At 41.7% G+C, this 19,867-nt stretch overlaps 1 long non-coding RNA gene across 1 annotated transcript in view; it reads left to right on the top strand.

Annotated features, from left to right (window-relative positions):
- Positions 1-18,822, top strand: part of LOC118151628 (uncharacterized) — a 124,533-nt gene extending 105,711 nt beyond the window's left edge. Inside the window, exons 5-6 of the long non-coding RNA XR_008479682.2 lie at positions 17,119-17,290; positions 17,747-18,822. This is a non-coding gene — a long non-coding RNA (uncharacterized LOC118151628). The remainder of the gene's footprint in view (positions 1-17,118; positions 17,291-17,746) is intronic.
- The last annotated feature ends 1,045 nt before the right edge of the window (positions 18,823-19,867 follow it).

Below are 19,867 nucleotides of genomic sequence, written 5' to 3'. Positions count from 1 at the left end.
TCTCCCTCCCTCACACCTGATTGGTTATGACAAAGAGGCTGAGCCTTGGTCCCTCCCCTGAGGCTGCTGGCCTGGTTGAGCTGTCCTCCAGGTCTCCTATGGGCACCTAGAGTTAAGCAACCAGCTATACTGCACAAAGATTCTATTGAGGCTCAGCTCTAGTAACTGGCTGGCCTTGCCAGGGTAGCATTTATAACTACGTGCTGACCTTGCTTGGCCCACAGTAGACTGTGTGGGCATTTGTACAGCCCCATGTGGGAAAACCTCTGTCCAATTCTCAACCTTGGGCAAGGACTTTTGGGGCCCTGGCAGCCAAAATGAACTTCTTGGAAGACAAAGAAGCATTTGCTGGGATCTGAAAATGAATCTCTCCAAGGCAATTTCTCGGGCCTCGCAGGGCTGGGCTGAGGTTGAGAGAGCTGCCTGTGGAAAGAAGCAGCCCCGTGTGGGCCCCAAGCATCCCTGCACATCCCTGCTGAGAGTGCCAAACTGCAAGACCTAGCAGTCTTGTCACCCTGAGGCTTCGTTGCAGTTAGTCATGTGGACCATTGAGAAGGTCAAGGTGGCCATAGTGTGGCTACTTTGCCCAACACTTACTCTCCGGTGGAGGGCAATTGTCTTGTTCGTTGCTTGATGTGAAAGGTGCTGAGCTCCTGGTCCTGGATTCCTTAGCTTGGCATAATCCACTATGTGCATGGTTGCCATCTGTGCCTATCATGTCTCCCATAGAACCTGGGGATGGGAGATCACCTCTGTTGCTAATGTTCCTGCAGTTTGCTGTGCTGTGAGTAATAAACTGAGTGAGTGTCGCTGTCCACTTGGATTCCTATGGAGTTGTAGCAAGCCTACCTGCTGGCTCGCTGTACTAGTGGTACCCTATTGCTGCGGTAACAAATTACCACAAACCTAGTGGCTCAAACAACACAAATTTATTTTATAGTTCTGGAGGACAGAGGTCTGAAATGAACCTAAAATGCAAATGTTTCAAAGAAATAGCAAGTGTTTGAGGAAAATATTGATTGATCTATGGTTGCAATAGTATACACAGACAGAAATATCACTCTGTGCCACATAAATAGGCACAACTATTAGATGTCAACTGAAAATAAAAGGAAAATAAGAAAAATAAATAAGTTAACTAAATTAAATATGGCAGGCTTATCTTCTGAAGGCTCCAGAGGAGAATCTAGAATTTTCCAGCTTCTAGAAGCTATTGGCATTCCTTGGCTCATGGCCCTTTCTTCCATCTTCAAAGTGCATCTACAACCTCTGCTTTCATCATCCCATCTCATCTTTCTGCCTTTAATCTTGCCTTCCTCTGCCTTGTGCTTACATTGGGTCCACCTTGCCATCTCGAGATCCTTAATCACGGCTGCAAAATCCCTTTTGAGTATATAATCACAAACTCTGGGATTAGGACAAGGGCATCTTTCAGGGGCCAGTATGCAGCCTGCCACATTTGCTTAGTCACATTTTTGGGTTTCTGTCACTTCTCGCCATCCTCTGTGATGTCACTTTTTGCCTGATACTCCAGAACCTAGTGCTAATAACAGAATACCCTTTAGCTCACAGCAGGACAGAGCAGAGCAATCTGTATCTCTTGATTTGACCTGATGGTCTGGTAAGAGGGTACAATTTGCTACTCTCAGACCAAACTCAGAGGCCTGGCACCTCTAAAATGAAGCTCCACGAAGCCATAGAATCTTGTCTGATTTATTTATCAGTAAGCTCCAATGCCTGAAAATGTGCCTTCTCGAACATAGTGGGTGCTTAATAAATATTTGTTGAATGAACACATTAATTCAGCTTGCTTGTTGCTGGGTGCCCGCCTCTACTCGTACGTGAATTTTTAAAATGACTCACGATAGGGAACCCTTCATCTATGTAATAGATTTGCTTTCTCCATCTTGGGTATCAAGGCAAGATGGCTGATGGTGCTTTTATCAAAATAAGGAGCATGGGAGAAGGAGCGGGTTTCAGGGAGAACATACTTTCTGTTCTGTACATACTAAGTTTGAAGTGCTGACAAGTCAACCAGGCTGAGATGTCATGCAGGAAGTAGGAAATGTGGTAGAGAAAAAAATGGCAAGGTTGGAAATACAAATTTAGGATTCAACCACATGAAAGAAATAGATGAAGCTGCAAGATTGATTAAAATGTCAAGGCAGAGGGTGTAGGGAGAAAAAAGAAGAGCTCATTTGCTTAATTCTGCAGAATCTAAAATTAGCATGGGTGCCAACAACATATTTTGGTAATATTCATACATATTAATGATCATGCCCACTGACACATATATTTTTAGATTCAAAGGGTCTAGTAAGAACATAGTTCTTACCTATGACAGCCTATTTCCTGTCCTCTTTTAGCCTCAAACCCCTCTTCCAGGAGTGAGGTTTCTTGTATTTATTCACCCACTTTCATTAAAAAAAAAAATCTCTCCTAAGAGTTCTTGTCCCACCTGTGAGCCCTTGAGCCATGGTCCAGCAGTTTTCTTCTGCCTGCACACCCTCTGCCTTTGCCACCAGTCATTCCACAGAGCTTGAAGGAAGCACCAGAACATGGGACTGATGGGCTCAGGCAATTTCTGCATGGTGGTGCCACTACCACCAGTCCCAACCAGACACCAGGATCTGAACTGCATTGGACACCCAGTCCAGATTTCTATCTGGAAATCTTCCAGTCTGGTCTTTTAATTGCAGGTTTTATGGAGACAAAAAGAAATGGCTGACTTTAGCCTCATAACAAGAATGAAACTATGTATGGTTAACTTCAGCATATTGTAAGCAGTGATAGAGTTTCTGCTACCTGCTCTTCATTACCTCTTCTCTTCAAAAAGAAAGCAGTTAAAACTCATAGCCAGTGTGGGAACCAGCTTTCAAGATGGCCTCTGGTGATGTTTACCTCCTGGTCTTCACACTGTTGTATACTTCCCTTCCATGTTATAATACGGTGATTCTGTATGGCCAATACAATATGGCAGAAGTGATGGTATGTCACTTTCAAGATTTGATTATAAAAGATGCAATAGATTAACCTATTAATCTATAAGTGGAGCAATCTATCTCTCTGATCATTCATTCTGGAAGAAGCCATCAGCCATATTATGAAGATACTCTGTGAAGAGACCCCAGTAAAGAAATGAGGCCTCCTGCCAACAGCTCTGTGAGTTCGTCATCTTAGAAGTGGCTCCTTCAGCCTCAGTCAAGCCTTCAGATGACTGCAGCCGCAGCCAATATCTTCACTGAAACCTTTCAAGAGATCCCAAGACAGAAGCACTAGCTAAACTACTCCTGAACTTGTGACCTACAGAAACTGTGAAGTAATAAACATTTGTTGTTTGAAGCCATTAAGTTTCAATGGTAGTTTGTTATGCAGCAGGATAACCAATATGACCAGGAATGGGGTCACCTCAGACTGATTCCTCCGCTAGATGTCATAGCTCTGCTAAGCTTCTTCTTGGCCTTTTACCGCTCTTGTCATCAGATGGCCTGCACTGAGGTGAGAGCATATTTGCAGATGGACTTGAATAATCAGCCTTAGCCTCAGTTCATAAGCTAAACTGAAAATTGCTAATAAAGATGTGGAAAATAACTATTTTAACTGGTATCTAAAGGAAAACAAATGAATACAAATATAAAATTCTACTTCTTTATTTATCAAAATAGTAAGGTTTTAAAAAATATTGATACTTAATGGTGAAAAGATGGTTCAATCTTTCTGAAATGTATTAAGAACATTCAAAAAGTTTGATCTTCTTTGATGCAGATTTGATTACACTTCTAGGAATAAATCTGATGAAAGTAATGAGAAATGCAGAAAGAAATTTAGAGCTAAGAATGTTCACAGCAGCCTTTGTAGTAGCCAAACGGTAGACACAACCTTTGGTCCAACAATAGGGGATTTGTTTTTTAAAAAATTTATGGTACATATATTTTATTTAAAATTAGGTAGCTATTGAAAACTAAGTTAATAACATTTTTTTATTACATGGGGAAATGTTTCAGTAAGGATATAGGATACAAAAATTATAAATGCAATATAGCCTCAGTTCTAGAAATGTAAATATGCATGAATCAAAGACTGAGGAGAAATGTGCTAAAATATTAGCATCACTTGTTGTTTGAATAATCCTCTCAGGCAACAATTTGGGATAATTATTTTCTTCTTTTTAGTCCTCAGAATTTTTAGAATTTTCACATTGGATAGGTATTACTTTTAAATCACAAAATAAAATGTTTAAAAATTGCAAATATGTGGAAATATAGCTCCTTAAAGTATCTAGTATTTGCCTTTGCCTTTTAGCCTTGAACCACAGTATTTTGGGTTACTCATGAAAGATTCACACCAAAAGCCCTGGCCTATCTAAAACTTCACATTTCCTCTTGTTCTTTCAGGTGGGAGATTAATGAACATTCTAGAATGAGACTATGGCGTGGGAAGGAAGTGTGTAATGAGCCCAGGAGGATGTCTAGGAGATGTGTCCATTGTAGCATTCAGGGTGTGAGCACAAAGTGCCCAGTGTGTGGCATTCTGAAGAAGGCCCTGTGAGCTCAGCATTCTATCTCCCTTACTCAGGATGGAAGCAGGAAGATAGAATTCAGTTGCAAAAAGTTGGTCACTGACTCTGAAAAGGATTCAAATTCCTGACAGCTTACAGTGATGAATGCTATGAAAGCCATAATTATCCCAATACTGCAAAGGGTCGGAGGTTTAAAAACAACAACAAAAACCTGCTCTCCCAATCTGTGTCCTTCTGTCTGCGTCTCTCTGGTTACATAACTAGAAAAGGGCCGGCTCAGGAATGAATCCCAGATGACTCTGCTCAGTGTTTGCTTTGAAGTCGGTTCAACTCAATTTATCTGGTCTGTGGTTTGAGGATAGGGTGGAAGGATCCAAATACACAACAGTGCCCAGACCCCAGAGTAGGGACAGAACATCTGCTTCCTGGGCACAAGTGTGTGAGGAAAGGATTTACCCTTCAAGGGTGTTGATTCCGATCCTGGCTACTTGGGGGAGAGGGGCGGGAGGTGTTGCTTCCTGCTCTCCTCAGCCAGGGGTCTGGAGGGCTGCTTCTTGCACTGCTGTGTGATGGCCATGGCTGTAAGTCTGACCAAGTTTGCCCCCACAGGTCTCTTCCACCCAGGAAGGCAGCAGAGCATCTCAACTGGGTAAGGTTAAGTGGGGTCCCGGGGTTCAGCCCTTCATTGTGGGTCTTGGTATTTATAGCTTCTCACTCTGTTCATTTTCTCTCAGGTGGTTAATTATATCATTTTTCTCTCCAGTTTTCTGAAAGGAGTAATTGACTCAAGAGGCTGGCTGTCAAATATTTGTGGAGGGCAGTGTGTAGAGACTGAGGAAGGCATAGAAAGTGAGACAGTGCCATTGAGAATGGCAGGACCACAGAAGGCCAGTGCCAGGAAGGTACTAATGTCATCTAGTTCCCAGGCTGCAGACCCAGATGGCTACAGGGACACAGCAGGTTCCCTAAAGGTGGGAGCTGGGCCAGTATTGAGCAGAGGGACTGTAGGTTGGAGAGGGCACACCTTTCCTGAAGACATGCAAATAAAAATGTTAATAATAATTTTTAGGCCAAAGAAAACACAATTTCTGGTTGGATTTGGCCCAAGGGTCAGCAATTTGACATTCTTGGGTGGTCCTGTGCCTTCAATGTGCAGATAATAAACAGGTCCAGGGACCTATCCAGTTGATGACTAGGCAATCCTAGAACACTTAACTTCCAGCTCCCTGGAGCTTCTGGAGGGGACCTTCTGGTCTAGATATCTGCTGAGAAACTGACTGTGACTGCCCCTCCACCCTGCACCCCATAATGACAGTTTGACAGAGAAATAGAAAGCACTCTGTCAACCCCTACTTATTTCAGGAAATGGCCAGCCACAGAAAAATGTCCACCCCTAACATGAAACGTTCTATACTGCTTACTTGCCCCTTTACCAAAGGTCTGCCCAGTATCCCTGAAGACCAATCAGAAAGTCTCCCTGCTTCCAAAATTCTCACCCTTAATAGAATGCTTGCTGATCAGAGCCTGTCCCCATATTTCTCTTTCTACTTCATGAAGCACATTGTTCTTTCTTACACCTTTCAACCCCTGCTGAAGCCAAAGTGACCCACAGATACTTCCCTTGCCACAAGCTTATCAAGAGACACTGTGCTCCCATGTTTATTGCACATTAGCTAAGATTTGGAAGCAACCTAAGTGTCCAAACAGACGAATGGATAAAGAAAATGTGGTACATATACACAATTCAGCCGTAAGAAGAATAAGATCCTGTCATTTGCAACATGGATGAAACTGGAGGACATTAAGTTTGTTAAGTGAAATAAGCCAGGCACGGAAAGACAAATGTCACATGTTCTCACTCATTTGTGGGAGCTAAACATGAAAATAATTGAACTCATGGAGATAGAGTGTGGAATAATGGTTACCAGAGGCTGGGAAGGGTAGTGGGGCAGGGGTAGGGAGGTGCGGAAGTGGGGGATGGTTAATGGGTACAAAAATCCAAATGCTGAGTCTTATTTATTTATAGAATAAATAAGACAGCATTTGATAGCATGACAGGGTGATTACAGTCAGCAAAAATTCATTGTACATTTTTAAGTAAGTGAAAGAGTATAATTGGAGCATATGTAACACAAAGAAATGATGAATACTTGAGGTGATGGATACCCCATTTACCCTGATGTCATTATTACACATTGTATGCCTGTATCAAAATATTTCATGTACCCCAAAATATGTACACCTATGTACCCACAAAATTTGAAAAAAGAGAAACAGCCTGTGTTCATTTTGTTCTGGACTTAGTTTTGGACACTGGCATGTGTGGGAAAACTGCAGCTCTCAGGTATTCTACCCGGGATCTGCCAGTTCCTGGCAGAGCAGACACTCTCTGCCCCCAGTCACCTGCAAACTGTAGCTGTCTCTCTAAAGCAGCCTGCATTCCTAGGATGCCCACTGGGAATTTCTGCTCTCTGTCCTGGAGCTGCAGGAGAGGTGCATGAGCCCACAGGGATGGGCAACTCACCAGTCCACCTCCAGGCCGTGCACAGTGATTTCAGTGCAGGGTGTTCTCCGGAGTCCACCCATCCTCTGTCCCTCAGCATCCCCACCCAGCCCTGGCCCCACCTCCTGGCCTCCCAGTCCTAACTTGGGAATTCTGTTTCAGCAACACCTGTAACCTCTGTACTGCTGTTTTTTCTCAACTGTTTTTTCTGTCTTGAAGGAGAGCTCATCCAGTCAACATCTACTTACTCAACATTTTCTATATGGCTCAAGTTCCAAAAAAACAGCCTCACTGAGCAAAAGCCCTTCTTCTCCCTCCCCTTTGAGAGTCTGCCTAATGCCACGATTATTATTATTATTTTTTTTTAAGATGAGGTTTCACCATGTTGGTCAGGCTGGTCTTGAACTCCTGACCTCAGGTGATCTGCCTGCCTTGGCCTCCAAAGTGCTTGGATTACAGGTGTGAGCCACCACACCCAGCCTAATGCCACGATTATAATAGCTTGTATTTGTTGAACACTTACTATTTCCCAGGCACAGAGCTCCCTCTCCTTCACCTTACATTCTTCCTTTCTTTAATGCTCAGGAAAATGCTATGAAGTAGGCATTCTTATCCCCTTTTGTGTCAGTGACAAAGTCAAGGTTCAGAGAAGTTAAGCAAGTTGCCCAGGGTCACACAGGAGCAGAATTTAGATTTGCACCTGGGTTTAAGCTGGACCCAATCCCCTCCCTCTGTGACATATCTGCTTTCACTGGGAGCCCCCTCTTCGCCCTCTCCCCCATTCTGCAGCACAGACTCTGCTCCAGGTCGCTGTTCCCTGCTAAACCCTCGTGAGCCCGGTGTGAGTTTCTGGAGGACGGGTAGAGGGCAGCACCAGTTGAGGTTCTTCTCAGATCCTAGGGCATCTAACTTTTACAAGCACCACCCACAGGATGTCAATTGTGTTAACAGGTTCCTGCGTCTGATTTTAACTATAAATGTTGAAAACATTTTGAAAAGCATTTTATAATTTTGTTTTTGAAATTATTTTTTACTTTGTTTTGACCATTTTTTTGTCTTATTTTGAAATCCATTTAATTTGTCCTTCTGAAACATTTTGTAGGCCCCTGAAAAGCCCTAGGCACTGGACTTATAGTGCTTAAGTGGTGATAAAACAAACATACAAACAGAAAACTGATTGTGGGGATGGGGAAGAGTTATCTGCATGCTGTCCACACCTCATCAATATGCAAACTTTTGATTCAATTTTCGCCTCCCTTGGGTGATAATACTACATCTTCTGTGTGAGTACCTTCTAGGAGTTTCTGATCCCAAGTCTGATGTTTTGGTGGTGACACTTCCAAGTTGTTGGTGCTGTGAGATGCTAATGATTAAAAACAGAAGGGTGGCTTGTGCTGCGCATTCCAGATTCTCAATTCCTGAAGCCAGTGGGAACCCTCCTCCCAAGTAGGGTCAAGGATGGGCAATGATGTACTTGGGAAGCATTGCGGGTACCTTATCTCTGGGATGGTTAGTTTGCTAGGGTTGCCATGGCACCATACCACACACTGGATGGCTTAAACAACAGACATTTATTTTCTCACATTTCAAGAGGCTAGAAGTCCAAGATCAAAGTATTGGCAGAGTTGGTTTTTTCCAAGGGCCGTGAGGAAAATCTGTTCCAGGCCTCTCTTCTTGGTTTGCCGATGGCCACCCTCTTGCTGCCTCTCCACAGGGTCATCGTCCCTCAGTGTACATGCACCCCTGCTGTCTCTTTGTGTCCTAATGTCTTCTTCTTATCAGGACACCAGTTAGATTGAATTAGATCCACCCTAACAGCTTCATTTTAATTCAATCACCTCTCTAAAGGTCCAATCTTCAAATACAGTGACATTCTCAAAGACTGAGGGTTAGGGCTTCAACATGTGAATGAAGTAGGAAACACAAGTCAACGCATGAAAGATGGGTTTTACTTGTGATGCCTCGATAATGCTCAGAAGCCCTTCCTCCACCTTGCTTGAACTTTGGGGGAGGGCTTTGCCACATCCAAAGCAGAACTGGGATGAGATATAATGAGTCCTCCTAGTGCTTCTGTTTTATGAGTGCTTGTTAAACACTGCACTAAATGCTTACCCAGCCTTAACTCTGTATCCTGTGATATCGTTATTCCCTAGCTTGCATATCAGAAAACAGGCCAAGCAATTTGCTTAAGGTTAGTCAGCTAATAAATGGCAGAGCTGGGACATGAATTGATGCAGTCCATGCTCTGCCATTTTAATACACTGGTTTCCAAAAGCCCTTTATACATGGAGGAAGGGTGGTAGCCTTTCAATTTCCAAAGGTGTTAGCCTTGGTTGCTTACTCTGTGAGTGCATGTGCATGCGCGTGTGTGTGTGTGTGTGTGTGTGTGTTGGGGAGAGGATGGTAAACAACTCGTTTGTGTTTTGTTTTGTGTAGGGGGCTCAGAGAATGCCTGGCAGAAAGCCATTTAGGCCTTTGGTTCCAAAGGTAAAGGCCCAGGGAGGGAAGCTGGCTGATGGACAGGGGATATGAGCTTGAGGTTAAGATGAGATCGCTGTCCTAATCCTTGGAGAGATGGTCCCCCAAGACTTGGAAGGTCTGGGCAAACAGCGTTCCAGAAGTAGCTGAGGCCTGAGCCCACATACACAGGGACCCCAAGGTGGCAGAATCAGGATGCCTGCTCCTGTGACTTTAGGACTCTGAATAACAGCCCCTAAGACCAAGCCTGGCACAGAGGGAAGGAGATACTAAGGGAGCTCCCTTCTTTCAACTGGATAGTGGTGACTGGTAGATGAGAACAGAGGCCTAGTGCCCAGCACATCCAAGGTTCCTTACATAAGTGGGGATACAGACCCCAGTGACTGATCCTGGAATTCCCAATACCTAGGAAAGTAGGTGTATTTACTGGCTTTATTTTTATGTAAAAAAAAAAGTGGCATTTCTTGCATTTTGAGTGTCTTAGAGCAATTCATATCACATATTTATTCTGTACCCTTTCCCATTTTTCCATTTTTTTCCAAGTTGTGGGATCCCAAATGCGGCATGACAGATTAGTCAAAAGTATAGAAAAGGGCTCAGAATTCACACCAACCAACCCAGTCATTTCCTGGTCCCCTCACATGCTATAGCTTATATATAAGCATCATGCATGTATTTAGCAACCTCATCTGCATGTTGTCCATTTTTTCCAAACCATGAGTCGGCTCCTCCTAAGTAGCAACCAAGCTTGCTGTTCTCTTTTCTGTATCTTGTAATGGTCAGCACGGAGCCCAATACCTGGAGAATGCTCATCGATGTGAAGAGAAACGTGTGTAAGATTGTAATGATCTTTGTGTATGGACTTATTTACTGTGTCTGCCCCTGCAATGACAGAGGTCCCTCTACAATGGCGTTAACTGTGATTTGAGCACAAAGCTTGGATATTATGCTAGAAGCTTTGTAATCAGAGATTGTCTGGCACTTCTCAGCAGGTGCTAGACAAGCAGTGCCCTAGAAGTTGTTGGCACCTTTCTACCTTCTTACCTCATAAGATCCTCCACCAGCTCAGTGGAAAAAGGATTGCTTTAGAGTCTAAGAGACTTTAGTTTTGATTACTTACACTTAGGTAAATTCTTTGGGCAAATATTTTAGCCTCTCTTAACCTTATTTCTTGGTCTTTAAAAGGAGAAAAAGAGCATTTCCATTAAGAAATTTCTAAGAGGATTAAATAATATAACTTAAGCAAATCCCCTAGCACAGAAAAAAATGCCTTGTCATTGCTGGCAACCCTACTTCATTTACCCTTTTCTCTGTCTATTCTCAGAGATAAAACCAGCATCTAGAAATGTACCCGAGCATAGGAAAGGAAGGACTAGAAAGCATTTCTTGAGTCACAGATTCACAAACCACATGCCAGAAAAGGAACACAAAGACTTGGGACATAGAATGCAGTCAATTTACAGGACTATAAATTGTGTCCCCTTGGATTTTCCGCTAAGAGCCCTGGATCCTGATTTTGTCCACTAGAGAGCCATCTAGTTCTGGAAGAATGGTGAAGACCTTGAATCTGAGTTTAAATTCTTGCTTTGCCACTTAATGCCTTATGACCTAGGACAAGTCATGTAACCTATCTGAGCACGTTTTATGATCCATAAAATAAATTGTATTAAACACCTGGCATTGTGCCTGAGACATAGTGAGTACTCAGAAGTATTATGTCATTATAATGTGGTGGTTAAGAGCATGGGCTTAGGATCCTGGCTCTGCCACTTACTAACTCCCACTAACTTTTACTAACCATCATCAAGTAAGCACTCTGTCAATGCCACAGTTTTTTCATCTGCAAAATGGGACAGTAATATTTACTACTGCTCTTAGTGGGGATGCCTACAGAAGTTGTGAGACAAGGACTTGAGAGCAAAGGGTTTGTTTGGAAAGTGCTCCTAGGAAACACTGCAGGGGGAATAGGGAAGTGAAACAGGGAATGGAAGGAAGCCAATAAAGAGCAACTGGAGGTTCTTTACACTGAGGAACTCTACCTTGGAGAGTGTGTAGAACAGACCCCAGTTATGCCAACTGAAGGGCAAGGAAGCTGGGGTATTTATCCTCCTAATCCGCACATGTCTGCTTCTGCCTCAACACCCACAGTGTCCTGCATCTAGGCTGAGTGTGTTCCTGCAGGAAGAGGAAGAAGGAAAAAAAGGAGGAGGAGAAGGAGGAGGAGGACGAGGAGAAGAAGAGTTCTTCAGGCACCCACCCTAATAGTTTGCAGTGCAGGACAGAGTGAGAAGGAATATCAATAGGCCACCAATAATATCTGCCACGTTGCCTCATAGAGTTGTTATCATTATTTAATAAAACAATTATGTAAGGTTCTTAGGACAATACCTGACATGGAGCAAATTTTCTTAGCATTTAGGGCAAACTATCTTAAGATAGAAAATATAAGAAAAAATAAGAGATGCAAATGAAGTATCAATTGAGGAGGTCCAACATCCACCTAACATGAGTTACTGAAGAAAAAAGAGAAAATTGATGTTAATTTTTAAAAAACCATATAGTGGAAAAAAGGCATGCTATGACTGTTAATATTTTTGTAAATTCTTTGGCACTCTTCCTTTCAAAAGATGAAGCTTAATTCCCCTCCCCTTGGATGTGGGCTGGACTTGGTGAATCATTTCAATGAACAAAATGTGGCAGAAGTAATGGCTTGTCATTTCCAGCTAGATCAAGACATTGTCTCTTATGCCTTCTTCTCTCTCTTGGATAACTCATTCATGGGAAGACAGCTACCACATTCTAGATTCTCAAGAAGCCTGTAGAAAAGCCCCGTGTGGAGAGTAACAACCCTCCCAGCAACAGCCAGCATCAACTTTCAAACTAAGTGAGTGAGCCACCTTGAAAGAGGATCTTCCGGTTCCAACCAAAACCCTTAGCTGACTGCAGCCTGGGCCATCTTGACTGCAACCTCATGAGAAATCCCAGACCAGAATAACCCAGCAAAGCTTCTCCTGACTTCCTGAACCATAGAAACTGTGAGAGATAATAAGTGTGTTATGGTTGTTTTAAATCACTATGTTTGGGGCAATTTGTTAAGCAACATAGATAAGTAATACACTATCCCAGGGAGCAGATTTAGCACCATATGGTAAAAGTTACAGAAAAACAGACAAGCTCAATATATGGAAGAAATTTTCAGTAATTGGGGATAATACAGCAATACATTGAAATATCTTGTAGTCTTGGGATTTATACAAGTGTTTGAGTGGAGGCCAGATGCCCACCTCTTGCCAGTGATACTGAAGAATCCACATTATAGTGAAAATCACTGCACTAAATACACTGCTGGTCAAACCCTTTAAGATTTTAATTTTTTTCTTATAAAAGCCATGTTCCTATTTATTCAGTAAACATTTAATGAGAACCTACTATATAGTAGGCACTGTATTAGGCATTTTGGATAGATAGATGAAAAATATATTTAGTTACTTCCCTAAACAAGCTTCTGTTTAAGTTAGAAAACAGACAAAAAACCAGCACACTGCATTTGTGTGAACTTTAGCTAAAGTAACATATGTGGTCGTGAGCTGAACACAATCAACAAAGGGATAGCACTTTCCTCTTCCAGGAATTAAGAGCACATCATCTGCTCTTTATTTATTTATTTATTTTTAAGACAAGAGTCTTGCTCTATCACCCAGGCTGGAGGACAGTGGCACAATCCCGGCTCACTGCAACCTCTGCCTCCTGGGTTCAAGCAATTCTTCTGCCTCAGTCCCCTGAGTAGCTGGGACTACAGGCACACACCCACCACATCCTACTAATTTTTGTATTTTTAGTACAGACAGGGTTTCACCATATTGGCCAGGTTGGTCTCGAACTCCTGACCTCGTGATCCACCCGCCTCGGCCTTCCAACGTGCTGGGATTACAGGTGTGAGTCATTGAGCCCGGCACATTATTTTTTGTTCACAAGACAACCCTATGAGGTAGAGAGTTATGATTAATTTGCTAAAATCTCACAGCTAATGGCACGCCAAGTTTCAAACTCAGGTGTAGGCTCTTACTATAAGGGCATAATGATGTCCAAGTGTCCTTAACTTCATGTTTCATAGATCACTCTGCATTTTAGCATGTAAGTCCTATAGAGTTGTCATGGTATGCCCTTATTCTCCTTTTGATGTCTACAGGACCCATAGTGATATCCTCATCTGGAATGAAACATTAATATTGGTAATTTGGTTTTCTCTTTGTGAGTCTTGTTAGAGTTTTATCAATTTTATTGATCTTTTCAATAAAACATCTCTTTGTTTCATTGATTTTCTTTATTGTTTTTATATTTCTAATTTCATGGATTTCCTCTCTATCTTTACTATTTTTTCTCTTCTGTTTACTTTGGGTTTATTTTGTTTTTCATTTTCTAAGTTGTTGAGATGTGAACTTAGATTATTTTTTAATAATCCTCCTTTTTATGGATGTATGTAATGCCGTAAATTTTTTTCTTAGTATTGCTTTACTGTGTCCCACAGATTTTGATATGTATTTTCATGTTCATTCAGTTTCACATTTATTTTCAAGACTTCCTCTTAGAGCAATAGATTATTTAGTTGTCATTTCCCAAGTATTTAAAGGTTTCCTGTTATCTTTCTGTTATTGATTTCTAGTTTGGTTCCCTTGTGGTCGGAAAGCACATTCCGTATGACTTAAATTCTTATAACTTGTTGGAGTTTGTCTCACGGCTCAAATATGCTCTATCTTGCTATGTGTACTGTGGGCACTTGAAAAGAATGCGTATTCCACTGTTGTTGAGTGAAGTGTTCTATAAATGTCAATTAGAGCCTGTTGGTTGACAGCATTGTTTAGTTCTCCTATATTTTTGTTAATTTTCTGTTTAGTGTTCTACCAATTGTTAAGGAGTGTTGAAGTCTACAACTATATTGTGGATTTCCCTACTTCTCCTTTCATTTCTATCAATGTTGGTGTCACAGAGTTTGCAACTCAGTTACTTAGAGCATATATATTTAAGATTTCTATGTCTTCTTCATGTATTGACCCTTTTGTCATTATATAATGTCATTCTCTGGTAATTTTCTTTGCTTTGTAGTCTACTTTATCTGCAATTAATATAGTTACTTCTACTTTTTTCTCTGACACTATCCCAGTGGGAAAGAGCCTTGTTACTGTTGAGTGAGAGTAAAAGCTTAGGCTCCTCATGTAGTTTCCACTGACATTACAGGGGTAGGGAGGGTCTTATTATCAATGAGGTGGAGATAAAAGTCTTGGCTCCTTATGCGGCCTTCTCTGATTCCATCATGGTGGAGACTTAGGCTGCTTCATTACAGCATTGTGATGGTGGAAGTCTAGGCCTTTGCAGGCATGTAGGATAAGGTCACAGTTTTCCTGTGGTGTTTACTTGGAATAAAATGGTTATTATAAAAGTTTTCTGCTTTGCCAAGCTGCACCTTTTCTTTCCTTTGACTAGAGACAGCAAGCTTCCTTGGGATTTTTAATGTCTGCACCCACAGGAATTTCTGGGTTGCTAACCTCCTCGGCTCCAAATCCAGTATACATGAGGCAAAAATAAATTCCAGGGAACTCACCTCCATCTCATCCCTTGGGTCATGATGTCCCTAGCTGGTCCACCTCCTTTTCTCTATCTTTTAGAGTTTTCTTCTGCTAGTTTATATAATGTCCAGGGTTTTTAGTATTTGGTGGCAGGAATACCAAAAAGTATGTCTACTACATCTTCCCAGAAGACAAAGTTACTCATTCTACATTTTAAATACAAGTATAACTAAGAATTTCATTGCAAGGCTTGGAAAATCCTACTGCTAAGAAACAGTCATGACTTTATAGGAACCCATAAATGCTAATGGTTGGGAGCCAAAACTAACTTTTCTAATAGAGAGAGACTTTATATAAGTTTTCACTCAATGTTACTGTTTTGTTTGGGAACTCCTTTTGACCTGTGATAGATACGACATGTCATAAAAAGGATATTAAAAGTCATTCCTGAGCTTGAAATGATTTGATGATAAGTAAAGGAGGCTTTATTATGTTTAGTAGCACTTTGAGGTTTTAGGAGCACTCTGTTGCCTGGTTGCTTTGAATCAGAATGTAAGTTATTCTAGGCCAGGCGCTATAGAATGATCTGCTCAGTATCTCAAATCAATTACATCATTTATATATGTACATGTCAGGAATACAAACTGCAAGTCTCAAAAGGTGGGCAGAAAAAATGTTCCTTAGGGCACCTCCCCATGGAACAGCTTAGATTTGGTTCAGGCTAGAAATGGACAGATAATGAACCCGCAAGATACACTCTAAGTTTTATAAAGTGAAAGTGATGATTGGGAGTGTCAGGTTACATTCTGGGATTCAAAACAAATATTTCAGAAAGGATCCTGTTACTTTTTGTAAATTGCAAAACAAAACCTTCTGTTTTGGAAAAGCCCTCCCTCCCTTACAAAAAACACCCAGCAAGACTGCTTGGGTGAGACTCACACTTGGGTGATGAAGACAAATCACACTGGAGCAGTCCAGAAAATACTTTGCTGGTGTTGGTTTGGTCCAAGCACACTGTGTACTTGAGCAATGCGTGTGAGTCTTGGGACAGGGTAGGGGTAAGGGAATAAAAAAGCAACTAAAAGTGTTCTCCGCCAGAGCTGAAAGCAACTCTCCTTGACACTCTTCAATTTTCTTTCCCAAACAGTCCTGACATGGCTTCTCAGTATCAACTAGATATTCCCAGAGAGTGCCTATAACCCGTCAAAGATCTTTGTTTTCTTATGTCAATATGTTTATTATCAGCAAAAATCTCACTATTCAGAACGAATAGAAGTTAAATGGTAGTCAGCCTCAGAGTAGTTGGCTCTCACTTTATATCATAAAACAATGTTTTCCAAATCTTATGTAATGTTAGATCTGGGAAATGCATGAAACATAAGCATGTGGATTCTAAATTCCCCTTGGGAATCTCTACAATTGTCTATGCAATGGGCTTAAAGATATACGCATTAAGCAGGTAGTCTTGCTAGCAAGAGATTTTTCTTCAAGATCTAACAATTAGCTCCCTGGCCAGGACTAAGAAGTCAAACCAAATAAGAACACTGACAATCTAAGATTTAAAGAGGCAGCTCCTTTAGCTACCTTCTTATCCCTGCATAATGGGTCTCTAGTAATGCAACAGAAGCACATCTTGAGGGAACATTTTCAAAACCTGACTTTATTCTTTGCTTTACCTTCTAAAAAGGGAGACCAGAGTTCTTCACATTTTCTTTTTTTTCTTTTCTTTTAGACAGAGTCTGGCTCTATTGCCCAGGCTGGAGTGCAGTGGTGAGATCTCAGCTCACTGCAACCTCCACCTCCCGGGTTCAAGTGATTCTCCTGCCTCTGCCTCCTGAGGTGCACTACAGGTGCATGCTACTAAGCCCAGCTAATTTTTGTATTTTTAGTAGAGATGGGGTTTCATCATGTTGGCCAGGCTGGTCTTGAACTCCTGACCTCAAGTGATCTGCCCGCCTCAGCTTCCCAAATTGTTGGAATTACAGGGGTGAGCCACCATGCTCAGCCCAGAGCTCTCCACATTTCTGAAGAGAATGTAAAAATATCTCTTGCAGTGCTGAAAACAACATACTCTCCACTCTAAAGGAGCCAGAACCCCAGTGCGAGTGATGATATAAGGAAGATGCATCCAGTGCTTAGAGGAGGACAGCCAAACAGCAAAACACAACCGTAAATGCTGTCTTCATAGCAAAAGGACTATAGAAAGAGGAAACAATGAACCCAAAGGTACTACCTGCATGATGAACTGGATTGTCACCACACCCATAATAACCAAATAGTCCCTCCACAGACTGAAGCATGTACACTGCTTGCCAAGGATGCAGTGGTGGGAAAAGCACAATTCTAGAGCCAGGCAGACTGGCTCTAGATTATGAATCTAGATTTGAATCCCAATTCCGTTACTTACCATCTATGTAACCTAGTACTGGTTGTCTAACTTCTCAGATCTCAATTTTCCCATCTGTACAATGAGCATTCATTTATTAGTTAGGCATTTAATCAATGCTTATTGTGTGGCAAACATTGCAGTAGGTCCAAAGCAACACAATGATGAATAAAACAGGCTTCTTGTGAGTTCTGATTTAAATGAAATAATACATGTAAAGCACCTAGTACAGAGACTGGTACATGGGAGATGATTAATAATTTTTATTTCCTTTCTCCTTTTTTATCCCTTCACAGATGTAGAAGTAGCTAAATCCCAAACCACTGTTTGTTCATCAAAAGACAAATACTATCATCTCTACCTCCAACACAAAGAAAGTGTCAATCCATGGACTGGCTCCTCTCAGGATAATTTGGTGTCTCAAGTGTGAAGTCTTTTCACTGGAGCTTGAGATGAAGGAGAAGAGGGAATTCTAACAGTATCCCATCATGCACCTGCCCTGACCATCTCCCACCTATTCTGGACCTACTCTTGACTAACAGTCACACGGTGTAGGGAATCGAGTACAGAAAGCAGAGGATGTGCTGGTTCTCTTTCCTGAGCCAGTAACTAACCACCTGACAGGAGGCAAGTCATTTCTGCCAAAAATTATAATAGCCATCATCTACTGAAATTCTTATGTGCCCCCTACTCTGAAAATCCTTGAGATAAAGATGGATTTACTTATGCCCCTCCTTTAGTGACTACCAAAGTGCAGATAGTTGGCGCTCAAAATACATTCATTGAATGTACAATTGGGATCATTCTTTTTTCCTCTTTTTTTTTTGCCTGCTTCATCTTTCCTTCATATAAAATTGGGATAATTCTGCCTTGCCCATGTTGTAGGGTTTTTATAAAGATTAAATGAGTGCATTTCTATAAAAAGTCTTTGAGGTTGTAAAATATGCAAATGTAAGGAATCCACCTGTTTTGGGTCTAGGAAAAAAGTAGAAAAAAGAAGAAATGAGAAAGATAAAAGAGAGCTGGGAGTGAGGCAGGCAGCTATATTTGAATGCAATCTGAAGCCACTCGGAGGTGAAGGAAAGAGATTTAAATCGCTGCAAGAATTTGAAGGCCACCTCCCACACAGCCTATCAGTCTTTCAGTGACTGTTCTTCAAGACCTACTCAAAGACAGTCTGTCCTATGAGCAGCTTTAGGGTACTGGGGAAAAGAATTATGACTGTCACATCGTATGATGAAATACCAAGTAGCATTTCAAAGGTCATGCTCCAGAAAGTCTGTTAATGAGATGGGGAAAATGCTTAAGCATAAATTACATAATTTAAAAAATAAAGCAGTTGAGATCTTAATTTTGTGAAAAAAAAGAAAAATATATATATGTATAATAAAAAAGCGATAAGAAAAGACTGAGAAGAGATGTATCAATGTTACCAGTAATATACTATGTCATTTTAATTGTCTTTTTAATATATATGCATAGTTTATATACTCTTCAATGAATAAGTGAATAATTGAAAATATAACTGTGTGTGTGTTTGTGTAAACATATTCTATTCTTCACTGTTCTATCCAGGAACTGATTTAGATCTGAATCAATTGTTCCAAGAACCAAAATCACCAGGAACTGAATCACATTCAATCACCTTGAACCAAGTCCCAATTTGAAAAAATGAGACCTATAATTCAGCTTTTCGGTTTTGTCAGCTATAAGGCTAGATTGGGCTCTTTCCCCTTCAGCCCTGGAGGTTAGATACCTGTCCCACGATTGCTCTTCTTCTAATAGCTGTGTGCTCTCAGACATGTCACTGCCCCTCTCTGGGCCTCCCTCCTGTGCTGTAAAATGATGGGGCTGCAATCAGGGCCACCTGGGCAGTTGTTATGCCACTCATGACTTTCTCCTGGCTCTTTTCCTCTGTGTTTGGTTTTTTCCATTTTACTGACCCTTACAATTCTTCCCAAGGAAAAGAAGTGAAACGCAAATGAGTTTTTTGAGTTTTTGTTGACACTTCTAACTGCAGGTTGGAAGGCTCCAGGGTCTTTGGCCCTGGTGGGGTAGGTTCTGCTCGCTGGGGAATCAGGCCTGAGCTGGCTCTGATCCCTCTCCCTTCTCCTAATCACTGTCCTGGCTGCAGAACTCTAGGCTGGCACCAGAACAGCAGCCAACATTTGGCTGACACAGGACATAATTTTTAATCATGGGAAGGCAGACATAAGTACAACAGGCCTCTTTTTTTCATGCAGGTTCAAGTATCTGCTTTGGGGTTAGGTCTGTCTGTATTTGGCAGGGCGGGTCCTGGGGAAGTTCTGGTATTCGTGACCGAAAGGCCAGTCTCCTTCCTTTTTCAGGAATGGAAGCAGCACAAATTGTTCTGATCAGGGAGCAATAACACGCCACGACCCCCAGGGCTCCCAGGC

This window comes from Callithrix jacchus, chromosome 2 (genome assembly GCF_049354715.1).
Source record: "Callithrix jacchus isolate 240 chromosome 2, calJac240_pri, whole genome shotgun sequence".
Classification (NCBI taxonomy): Eukaryota; Metazoa; Chordata; class Mammalia; order Primates; family Cebidae; genus Callithrix; species Callithrix jacchus.
Note: the sequence above shows the minus strand (reverse complement) of the source record. Positions and strands in the feature narration are given on the sequence as shown.